Raw genomic sequence first — 12,812 nt, 5'->3', positions numbered from 1 at the left:
ATCTACTATCTCGGTCCGAGATAATGGATATTGGTACACCATGCAGTCGTATAATCTCTCTGATGTATGTTCTGGTTAGCTTTTCCAGTTTATCCGTTTTTTTGATTGGTAGGAAGTGCACGGATTTGGTTAACCTGTCGACGATCACGCAGATGGTGTCGAGTCCGCTTGCCGTCTTGGGTAACTTGGTTATGAAGTCCATGGTTATCCGCTCCCACTTCCACTCGGGTATTTCTGGTTGTTGCAACAATCCCGAGGGCTTTTGGTATTCCACCTTGACTTTGGCGCAAGTCAAACATTTGCCTACATAGGTAGCAATTTTGGCTTTCATGTTTGGCCACCAATACAGTTTCTTGAGGTCCAGATACATCTTATCTGAACCGGGATGTATGGAGTATCGTGTCTTATGGGCTTCATCCATGACAACATCTTTAAATCCGCCAAACTTTGGCGTCCAGATTCGATTCGCGACGTAACGAACCCCTTCATCCTTGACTTCAAGGTTCTTATCCATCCCTCTTAAGGCTTCATTCGCCACATTTTCGGATTTCAATGCTTCTATTTAAGCTTCCCTGATTTGCGCGGATAGGTGTGAATGGATCGTCATTGTTAAGGATTTCACTCGGCGGCCCGAGTATTCCTTTCGGCTGAGTGCATCAGCTACTACATTAGCTTTCCCGGGATGATAACGAATTTCGCATTTGTAATCGTTTAGTAGTTCTACCCACCGTCTTTGTCTCATGTTGAGTTCCTTTTGACTGAGGATGTGTTGAAGGCTTTTATGATCGGTAAAGATTGTACATTTCGTGCCGTAGAGATAGTGCCTCCAGATCTTTAGGGCGAAGACGACTGCTCCTAGTTCGAGATTGTGCGTGGTATAGTTGACCTCGTGTGTCTTGAGTTGTCTCGAGGCGTATGCGATGACCTTCCCTCGTTGCATTAGGCCACATCCAAGTCCCTGGTTTGACGCATCACAATAGACCACAAAGTCTTTCGTTCCTTCTAGCAAAGTTAATATAGGCGTTGCATAGGGTTCGCTTTAGTGTTTGGAATGCAATGTCTTGTTTTTCTCCCCAGCTGAAGGTTACACCCTTCTGAGTCAGGGAGGTAAGTGGCTTAGCAATCTTCGAGAAATTTTGTATGAACGTTCGGTAATACCCGACGAGGCCCAAGAATTGTCGGATTTCCATTGGAGTCCTTGGAGTTGTCCAGTTCTCGATTGCCTTTATTTTGGAAGGGTCCACGTGTATCCCCTCCTTGCTGACTACATGGCCTAGGAAATCCACCTTCCGAATCCAAAATTCGCACTTTGAGAATTTTGCGTATAGCTTCTCTGTCCTTAATGTTTCCAGGACTTGTCGGAGATGTTGGCTATGTTCCTCCTTGCTCCTTGAATAGATGAGTATATCATCTATGAACACGATCACAAATTTGTCCAGGAAAGGACGACATACTCGGTTCATCAAGTCCATGAACACGGCCGGTGCATTTGTCAATCCAAAGGGCATCACTACAAACTCGTAGTGACCATAGCGAGTTCGGAATGTCGTTTTGGGAATGTCTCCTTCCAGGAATCGCAGCTGGTGATACCCAGATCTTAAATCGATCTTTGAGAAGTAGCTCGCTCCTTGTAGTTGGTCGAATAAATCGTCTATGCGCGGTAAGGGATATCGGTTCTTGATCGTGAGTTTGTTCAGTTCTCGGTAATCGATGCACATGCGAAAAGATCCGTCCTTCTTCTTTACGAACAGAAATGGTGCTCCCCAAGGTGAGAAGCTTGGTCTGATGAATCCTTTGCTTAGAAGCTCGTTCAGCTGGCTAGATAACTCCTGCATTTCAGCCGGTGCTAGACGGTACGACGATTTTGCTACTGGGGTTGCTCTGGGAATCAAGTCGATCCTGAACTCGACTTGACGTTCTGGTGGGACTCCTGGAAGATCTTCTGGGAAAACGTCGGGGAAATCGCAGACTTCCAGAATGTCTTTAATGTCTTTCACTTCTCGTTTCTTGTCTACCACGTGGGCTAGGAAGGCATGATATTCTTTGCGAAGGTATTTTTGGGCTTTGACGCAACAGATGATTTGTAAATTTGTACCAGGTTTGTCACCATAAATGACAAAAGTTTCGCCACCTGGCAGATTTAGGCGAACAGCCCTTTCGTGAAACAGAATCTCGGCATGGTGAGAGCTTAACCAGTCCATACCGATGATGACATCAAAACTTCTTATGGTGATTGGCATTAAGTCGATTTGGAAAAAGTGTTCATCTAGAGCTAGTGTGCAGCCTACATACAAATCGTTTGTGCTTTCTTTTTTACCGTTTGCCATTTCTACTGTAAATGTCTTAGTGAGTGCCTGGGGTTTTTGATTAAGTAAGTGTTTGAATTTATGACTCACGAAACTTCTTTCCGCACCACAGTCAAAGAGTATGCATGTATAAATGTCGTTGAGGAGAAACGTACCTGTAACCACCGTGGGATCGGCTATTGCCTCGTTCTGCCCTAATGCCAACACTCTTCCTACACCGCCAGCATTCTTTGCCTTAGGGAAATCCCTCTTGAAGTGCCCAGTTTCCCCAAACCCATAACATGCCTGGCTTACTCCAGTACCAGGAACTTGGGTGATTGGTCGCACCGGTGCCTTACAGAAACGGGCAATGTGCCCTTTCCTGTCGCAGTTTTTACAGTGCATCTCCCAGCAATTACCATGGTGATGGTAATTGCATTTGTTGCACTTTGGTAGATTCCCAACATATTGTTTTGTCGGCACAGGGGTAGCGGGAACAGCAGTGGGGGTAGTGGCGGCATGAACCGCCACTATTTGTTTCTTTGAACGTTCCTGCGAAGTCTGACTTTCCTCTTGTTCCAAAACTTCTTCTTGTTGTTGTTGTTGGCATTGCTGTTATTGTTCTTGCTTCCTTTGGTTGGTTCCGGGACGACGGTCGTGACGCTTTGGCAGACCCCATGATCAACGAGGGATTGTGATAGCTCTTTGGCGCTGTCGAACGTCGTGGGTTTGCAAGCTAGCACACTTCCTCGAAGCTGGGGCGACAGCCCCCAGATATACCTTTCCACCTTTTGGCTTTCCAGAACCATCATTTCTGGGCAAAGTATTGTCAAGTCACTGAATCTATTTGTATAGCTTGTGATGTCCAAGCCTACCATTGTAAGGCCCCAAAGCTCCTGCTCGAGCTTCTGAATCTCGCCCCTTGGGCAGTACTCTCGCAGTAGCATCTGCTTCAGGTTCTCCCAACCCATTGAGTTCGCCACTACCAGAGTTAGTGACTTGACGTGGCCATTCCACCATGTTAGGGCTCGTTCGGAGAAAGTACAAGCGGCAAATTTTACCTTGCTCTCCTCGGGGCATGAGCATATCTCAAACACGGCTTCCGTTTTCTCTATCCATTGGGATAGGGCCATCACTCCCCCAGTTCCATTAAAGGGGATGGGTTTGCTGTTGGAGAAGTCCTTATAGGTACATTCCCCGGAACGACCTTGGTTTTGGCCATTAGTAGAGCTATTTATTCCTCCTCCTGATCCATTGTTACTCATTTGTGCCATTGTTGCGGTTACGGCAGCTGTTACAGCAGCCTGAAATGTAGCAGCATCCATTGATGGAGGGGGTGGTGGAGGTGGTGTTGGTGTTCTGTTTGTATTGAAGCGTCGGGGATTTCTCCTTGGTGGCATGATTCTGCCACAAGTTAAGAGACGAATTCTTGATAAGTCATTAGAAATGATTATGGAGGGTTTTAGTATTATAAATTTTGGTTCTGAACATTTCTGGTTTTGCATGATAATGGAAACTTTCAAAAATAAGTGTATGATTCTTTTAAGAATTAAATGGAACACTCAAGGAAATAATAAATGCGTGTCAATTTCATTGATATTAGTATATGATACAATGATCAGGAAAATTTGACCTTATATAGGTCTAGGGTACATCAATGAAAATGGGAAAATTTGACCGCATTTCGACCCCCGAATTGTGTTCTCACAATCCGCAGGGTTTACATTCTGAAAGGAAAGAGTAGCACCAACACTTATTTAATAGGTATATACATAGCGCCAGAAGTACGCGCTCTACTCCGAGCAGGTGGCACGCTGCGGACCATGGTATGTGGAATTCCGAGATCGGGCTAATTGACGTTCAGCCTCGATGATGCGCCTCTCCATTACGGCTTGGCTTCTACGGAGCTCCTTCACTTCGGCTCTAGCAGCAGTGATGTCCTTCTGCAGGGAAAAGGTGTGCTCTATTGTTCGCTCATGCTCTTCGTCCAGGCGACGAAGGCGTACCGCAGTGACGGCAGTAAAGGCTCCAATGTCCAAAAGTTGGCTGGCATTCACTCTTGCTCGTTCGCCTTGGTTGGCGATGCAACGAACCATGACTGGGTCTTCCTCAATATCCTCTTCGGATTCTTCTTCTGGCTCTTCCTCGGGAATTTCCTCTTCGGAATCCTCTTCTGGGTCGTCCTCAATGCAACCTCCATTACATGGTGTGGTTTCTCCTGTTGGTATTTGATATTCGCGTATGCTCCTTACTAGAGGCAAGCTATCAGACCTCAAGAATTGGACACTATTAGCATTTCCACTCAAGTTTCTCTGGCCACTGTTATTTGCCACCTGCACAGTGTGATGAATGTACGGCATGGCTTGGTCCCTTAGTGTGGTTTGCAGAGTGTAGGTTTGCTTATGTTGAGGGGGGATAAATGCTTGATAGTATGTATATAGGAATGGTGGTGGCAACGGTATATATAGAGGTGGATTTGGTTGTGTTTGCGTTGTCATTTCAAGATATTGTTGCAAAAGGTGGTAAGGTTTACATTGTGAGCTTGTTATTCCTAGCAGTTAGTTTGGTCAGTATATTAGGCATGTTTCTCCCTCCGGGGCTCGAGCTGCTAGCCGTTTCCACTGTGATCGAGATTGCTTGCTTGGCTTTTTTACTTTTCCTGATGTCTAGTTATTCAACTCCTATTCTGGTTGAACACTTGGTCGAGTAGAAAGTAGTGCGGTTGGTTGTAATGAGGATGCTCTCAATGGCCTAGTGGTTGGTGTTGTTATGTTAATTGGTGTGAATGTTGGGATCAAATTGATAGGACTAAAGGGTGAGTCAAACTGAGTGTGTGGGGTATGTTGCTTATCTTGCATTATTCTATACGGATGACGTCAATATTGCAACATAGAATACCTAGTGAGTTCTTAGCTATCCTTCTGGGAATTCACCTAATGAGCACTCAGTAAGTCACATTGCATAAAATAGACAAGTGTTAGGTTAGAAATCCATACCCAGGGATGGACCCTGGTATTGCTCTCTAATGCCTAAGTTACATGTCTCTCAGGGTTGTGAAAATATATTTCTTAGAGTTGTTTCCGAAATTTCCTACTTGAGAAAGATGAAACTAACTCTTTTATACGTAAAGTCCATCCCGGTACGTAGTCTTCCCATTTGGGTCTTGCTTTGGTCCAAAGGTTACAAGGGTAGATCCCTTTAATAAAATAACCTTTCCTTTTTCCATGTTACCTGGGATGTTTCTTTGGGGATATTATACAAGAGATTTTGTTTGTGGATTATTGATGGTCTACGTGACATAGTAGATTGACTATCGGCCCGTATGTGTATTTGGGCCTTGGGTTATCTTATTTAATTTGTCCATTCTTTTTTCGGATTTCCCTTGTATAGGTCCACTACTAGAAAAACAGTCTTTTACGACGTGCAATGCCTGCCATAAAACGCTCAGACGACGCGCAAATGCATGTCAAGGAAAGCCCTGTCATAACGAGAGACGACATGCTTTTGTGCGTCGTCTATTTACGACGTGCATTTACGACACACATTTACGACGTGCATTTATGACACACATTTACAACGCACAGTTACTGTTGGATTAATGTCTAAGTCCATAACTATAATTGGTAAGACTTGACCCGACCCGGCATGGTCCATTTGGGTTGCATGGCATCATGCATTTGGATAGACTATAATGAGAGAAATAACACTTAAGGTTGGTTAATATATTATAAGTTCTAATATATTAATAAGGTTATTTAATTAGTATTGATCAAGAATTAATTTGGAATTAATTAAGTGATCAAAAGGAGACTAATTAAATATATGGGTTGATTGTGTAAATCATTCATTCTTATATATGTGGGCTTGTGATCCAAGATTCCTTATGTTGAACTAAGTCCATGGGGTGACCCATGGATACTCCATGGAGGTTAAAATCCATGGAGCATAAGGAATGGGTAAAGTTATGAGTTACATGGTGTAACCCTAATAGCCACCATATAAAAGAATCCCATGGCTCAAGAAATCGGGCACTAATATGTGAATATGAGGGCTAGACGATTTCAAGGAGTGTTCCATTTCTCTCAAGTCATTCCATGTGTATTTGGTGTTGTGTGAACCATTTGAGGTGTCACACTTGGGGCACTAGGCACTCAAGCTTCATGGAGACAAGCTACATCAAACAAAGGTATGTATTCTATCCATTTGATTACCCAAGTATCAAGTATTGTATGCTAGATAGGGTAATACCTTGGAAAGTTCATAATTGCATGTATAATAGAGAAAACATAGATCCAAGGTATTTAGGGTTGCATGTACACTTAGGAGTGTTAGAATGCGCAAAACCCATCAGTGGTATCAGAGCCAAGGCTTGTTTTCTTGTTATACTTGCAAAATTAGCTGAAAAATCGAATTGTATTAGTTTAAAAGTTATGCTAATTACTTGAAAAAAATTTGATGTGAATTATCTTTGTTCATATGAGTTTATTAGATTAATAGAAAAGTTAATTGATTATGTGTTTTCAATCCATTTTAATCTAAGAGTTGATTCTAAAATGTGTTTTTGTAACTTGTCCTCAAGTTATATGAAAAGTCACATTTAAGTTTCATAAAACTCATAAAAAGTTGGCAATGGTTACAAAAATGAAGAGTCTTGACCTCATTAAATGGTTTTATGACTCCATAACTTGTCCTCAAGTTATGGAGGTTCAAGAGTCACATCATTAAATGATAAAATGTGTAACCTTAATTAGTTCCATAAGTTACAAAAATAAAGAAAAGTTACATTCTTTTATTAGTTTAAAGTCTTCCATAACTTGTCCTCAAGTTATGGAACTTGAAGAGTTTTTTTTTTAATTAAAACTACTTTAAACACATAAGTTATGGAATTAATAAGTTTTGAATATTTTCAAAACTTGCCCTCAAGTTTTGGAATTTGTAAAGTTTTCCTCATGAATACTTTAATTCCAAGTTAGCCCTTAGAATTTTAAAAGTTAAAATTCAACCGTTATACTTTATAGTATTATAAGTTAATAATAAATATATGTATAAGAGCAAGTCAGTCTTACCGTTAGTAGGCCTCATTCACGAAGCCGGTCTATAAGGGGGGGGGGGGTATAAGGTTACTGCCTATAAAATGGCAGTTTAATGGGTGTCCACTCTCACCCACCGCTTCCTTGACTGGTGGAGGGTCGTTAGCCGAACGGGTAGGACAAGGACTATAATTCTCCCTTCATTAAAAGTATTAATGATAAATACTAAGTAACTAAACACTTATAAATTCCCAATCTTAGTTACTTAGGAAAATGTGAATAAGGTGCTAATCCATGAAATTACACTTTGCACTTTGTTTAAACCGTTAGTGGAGCGTGTGTGGTTAACCGGCACACTAACCTGGATTTAACAAAGTAGGCAAAGGGTAACTTAATATTTATCATAGTATCGGTGGAGCTCGTGTGGTTAACCGGCACATCGATTGAGCGGTAAATATTAAGGGTACCAAGTATATTTGCATGGTTACTTCACACCTTGTTTTGTGATCCTCGGCATCCCAGTCACAAAACCTGAAGGGCACACTCGAGATTGAAACATGCCATTGAAAAGTTCAATGAATCTCAAAAGATCTAGGAGTTTCAAATCCAATTAAAAACCTAATTACATTATTTCGTTTTTCATGGTGGAAATTGGTAAATTGTCATTTACCTACCTTCAACTATTTTATAACTCGGATTACGGCATCCCTCTTCCAGTTATAAATAGGTTGTTGGATCCTAGTCTTAATATTTCATATTGGGTGTTATATTAAGGACTTTAGATCAACTATCTTGAATATCTCCCAAAAGATGTCTAGTTCAGACATCTATGATCTTCCCAAATCTCTTGGAACTTTACTTCCTCCACCTCCTCCAATTATTCTCCCTAACCCACAAGTTCAAGGTCACTCAAGCCCTAATGGCAAGCAAGGTCTATGTGTGATCACATCTTAGAGATGAAGTCACATATTGACAAGCTGGGAGAGTTGGGTGTCAAAGTCTTGAGAAAGTCGGATGTTCAATCACTTTCTAAGTCACATAGTGAGTTCCTTTGGGACTACTATGAAACAGACTATGACATGAACCTTAATGATCATATCTATTTGGTTGGTGCTGCTGAATCAGCAATGATTTGGAACGATACTAAAGCAAATTTGATTAGAAGATCAACTTCCCAAAAACTTTATGGACAGTGACAATGGTGACACTGAAAATCCAGAAAAAGCATTCTCTTCCCAATGGAAAGGGATTGGCCATAGTCAACCCGGTTGACCAAATGGTAAGGAGAAAGGCTAAGTCTGAGATAGTCCCATTACCAAAGGGTCCATATGTTTATTTTGCCAAAGGAAGGGGCGTTGATTGCAAAGCTGCCAAGTTTACCTAAGGATGTTAAAGTCAATAAGTCTGACTCTACTTCAGGTAGAGCCCATTATCTAACTCTGTTAAGTTTCTATTCTAAGATCCTCATTACATGATGTGACTGGGTCACATGTTGATGTTTTAAGAATCAAAGAATAGAGAGAAAGCTTAAAGGAAGTATATGCTGATTCTGATCGCGTAGGTGGATTTCGATCGCATCAGAATTTTGAAGCTGTTACTTAGGAGTTATGAGGATAAGTTTTTTCCGCAAAGTTTTGAAATAAAATAAAAGTTTTTAGTTTTATATTTATTTTAAATATCCTTACAAGTGGCATTTGTGAAAAATGGTTGTTTATATGATTCCATTGATAGCAATATTTGAAAAAAAATGGACTTGATTCTTTCGTTTGTGGTAGTGTCATAATTTACCAAATAAGGAAAGATTCTCATTCCCAAGGCTTCAGTTGGATAGAAACTTGGAATCATGCAAGTTGAATAGTATGATGAATGAGAACTTTCAAGCATTGGAAAATTAAGACTTGTTCACATGGATGTGTGAGTCAAGTTAAGGACTAAAGGGATCGAGTACACATTCTTGTGCACTGGTCAAGTCCAGCACAAAGCTCGTTAAGACTATTCGTCATGATTTACTAAATTTTAGTAAATATGGTTATACTTACAAGTTTAAGTATAATTCTGAAACATTGGAAAAGTCTCAATGTATGGCAGAACGAATGGGAAGAATCAAATTAGGCAGACAGATAAAAGTTTCTCAAATCTGAAAAGATGGGAGAGTACTTTAGTATCATGTTTTGTGATCATCTTAATGATTAAAGAACCACATCACAATTGGTCTTCTAAGGACATCTTAGTGCATTCTTATGACTAAGAAGAGGAGTCATGAATTGTTGAAATGGTTAAATCAAGAAGATGAGTCATACTTCGTTTCAAAACAAGTCTTAGAGTCATACTCCAAGACTATAAGTTGAGTGACATATCTTAAAGAAAGGTTTATAACACTTGTCAAATGTAAGAGTAAAAGTGTCCTACTCTTGTACATTTGAAGTTGGTAAGTTGTGATGTTTTGGATTAAACAAAGACCAACTAAGGCCAATTGTGTGAAGTGTTTGTCTTGATAAAGATCCTAAAAAGAATTTCAAGAACTAATCAAGAACAAAACCTGAGGTTCTTCACTAGCACACGACTTGAGGTTTATAACCTATCATGTTGACATATTCTGTGCCCATTCCAGTTAAAGTTGGCTTTGCATAGGAGTTCTGAAAGTTCTCAATTGGTTGCATAATAACTTGGAAGCAATGGCAGGCCCTGTACTGCCAGGTGGCAAGAAGTTAAAATTGCATAAGTTCAGTCCATATAAGTTTGGATTTGTCATTATCCTTGTCTTGTGACTATGGTTTTGACGATTCACATGGATAAGAACACATACACCATAAAATCTAAGGGTCATAAGGTTTCTCTCCGATTCATGAAAATGATGGTGAGGAAACACTTCCACCAAGTAGATTTGAAGCAGATGGCAAAAGGTCTAAACAATTGAGACTATGATTACGGCATCCCTTTTCATAGTTCTGAAATTGTTTAGACACACATGCATGCTATCTAAGGAAAGGTGTATGATTTTGATAAAGTTTTATCAAAGCATCTCGTATCAGAAATCTGAACTTTGGTATGGAAGTCAATAAAGTATTGATTTCTAGAAGTCCAGCTGATTTCTGAGTACATGTCAAATCTAGTGGGAGCATTAGTGTTATGCTAATAATCATCATGTTAGTGGGAGCATGATAATTATTGTTAGTGTTGCAAGTTAGCAATGTTAATTATAGAAAACAAAAGTTTCAATTTGTGAGGCTGCAGGGATTGAAAAAGTTGTTTTGCTATAATTAAGGGAGAGGATATACTTCATTTCAGTTCTAAAGGCTTAGATTGAGACCTTAATCATCTTTAGTCAAGAATATATATATGAATTTCATGTTGGATTGGTTCAACTTAAGGAAATTCTATATATTGCGTTCTCAAAATTCGATTATGATTACGGCATCCCTCTTCATAGTCAAATTTTGAAAACATGGCAAATAAAAATATTGTAGCAAAAGACTGGTCTAGAATCATGTCTTTATGTGAGACATCATGAATCGTGTACCATTTGCTTTGGGTACAGGATCGATTGCATGTGCTATAATATTTGTCATTTCTAAATTTTTCCAAATGCCCAGAGGCATTAAGAAGGGAAAAGGTCTAGAATTGGATATGACTAAAATGATTAAGCAATTGTCGAGGACAATCTGAGGTTTACCACAGATTGGTTGCTCAGGGACAGTTGGAAGTATAATGCTAATTTTGGAATGACCATATTGACATATTCTGAAAAAAGGCATCTCTTATTCAGAAGTGATAGTCAAAATGAGAATATGGAGTTGTCTCCATAGGTGGAAGTTATCTGTGTAGGATTAGAAAACTTAATGCAAGAAGCATGTCCAAAGCAATGTACTTTGAATATGAGACTTAGTTTCCATGGAGTTGATCTCCATTGGAATACCTTATAATGACTGTTGACAAGTCTTTGTGACTTTGTACATATTCATTACAGGAGGGTCAGTGCATATAAGTTTAAAATCTAAATAGATTTCGATAAATGATAGGAATTTGAAATTCTCACATTTTTCGATAAGGATTTGGGAGTGTGAAATTAGAATCATTGAAATTATGTTCAATTGGTTTATTTCACAAAGTAAGGATCATAGACAAACATAGAGTGCATACTTGGTGTATGGCAAAGCTATTGTTTAAGATAAACATAGTGTACATGCTTGGAGCATGGGACAACTAGTGTTTTTAATTCAAGTATAAAGTTGATAAAACCGAAACAATGAATAATGAGTAATCAGTATGGTGATAAATAAAAGTGTTTATTTATATTCATAGGGTTTGATACCATATTTGATTCATTTATTCTTGTGTTTCACTTTGCATGTTTTGACTTCCAGAATAACTAAGTCGCTCTTCCAGAATGATTAAGTTATTCAAACCATCCACGGTCGGTCATATGTTGGAAGTAGATATGAATAAAGACTGTCATGGGTTGGTTTGTAGAGGTCCAAGTTGGTGGACAAAGTGGTGCTACAACACTCATGAGTGCTCATAAGTTCTGAGTATTGGATTCAACCCGCGCTCATTTGAATCACTTCATGGATTTTATCACGAGTGATCATGAGACGATAATATCTTATATTCTTCAAACCTAGAGATATGAGTTGTTACTATGAGTTGGTTGTACATTGATTGCACGAAAACGCATTCGGTAACTCGATGTTATAAAACATGCCTTTGTGTATGATTCAACAAGTAGTAGAACAAGCCATATGAGTCGAAGTTTATCCATTCCTTTTACCTTCGGGATAAAAGCGATATATGTGGGCCCCTCGATTATTTAAAGATGATACATGTGAGTGCTTGGCCAAGCCAGGACTGATTTGATTTGTTCAATCAGTCAGTCATCATGAATCGGAAATTGGGAAACAACAAATGGACAGAGAGAATGATTGACAATCCATGTCTCGGTCCATATGATATCTATAATGGAGGAATATATGATCCCTTATCTAATGGACAAGTCATTGACAAAGGTCAGAGTTCATCGACAAGGTCGGAGTTCGACAGAAGCTTTTGAGAGCTACGATTGGTGATCGGTTCCTGAAGTCATACGCAATAATAGTTTTAGACTTATCCAAATGGGAGACTGTTGGATTAATGTGTAAGTCCATAACTATAATTGGTAAGACTTGACCCGACCCGGCATGGTCCATTTGGGTTGCATGGCATCATGCATTTGGATAGACTATAATGAGAGAAATAACACTTAAGGTTGGTTAATATATTATAAGTTCTAATATATTAATAAGGTTATTTAATTAGTATTGATCAAGAATTAATTTGGAATTAATTAAGTGATCAAAAGGAGACTAATTAAATATATGGGTTGATTGTGTAAATCATTCATTCTTATATATGTGGGCTTGTGATCCAAGATTCCTTATGTTGGACTAAGTCCATGGGGTGACCCATGGATACTCCATGGAGGTTAAAATCCATGGAGCATAAGGAATGGGTAAAGTTATGA

Source organism: Lactuca virosa, chromosome 5, assembly GCF_052849685.1.
Source record: "Lactuca virosa cultivar CGN04683 chromosome 5, Lactuca_virosa_CGN04683_v6, whole genome shotgun sequence".
Lineage (NCBI taxonomy): Eukaryota > Viridiplantae > Streptophyta > Magnoliopsida > Asterales > Asteraceae > Lactuca > Lactuca virosa.
The sequence above is the reverse complement of the archived record's forward strand: the minus strand, read 5'-3'. Positions refer to the sequence as shown.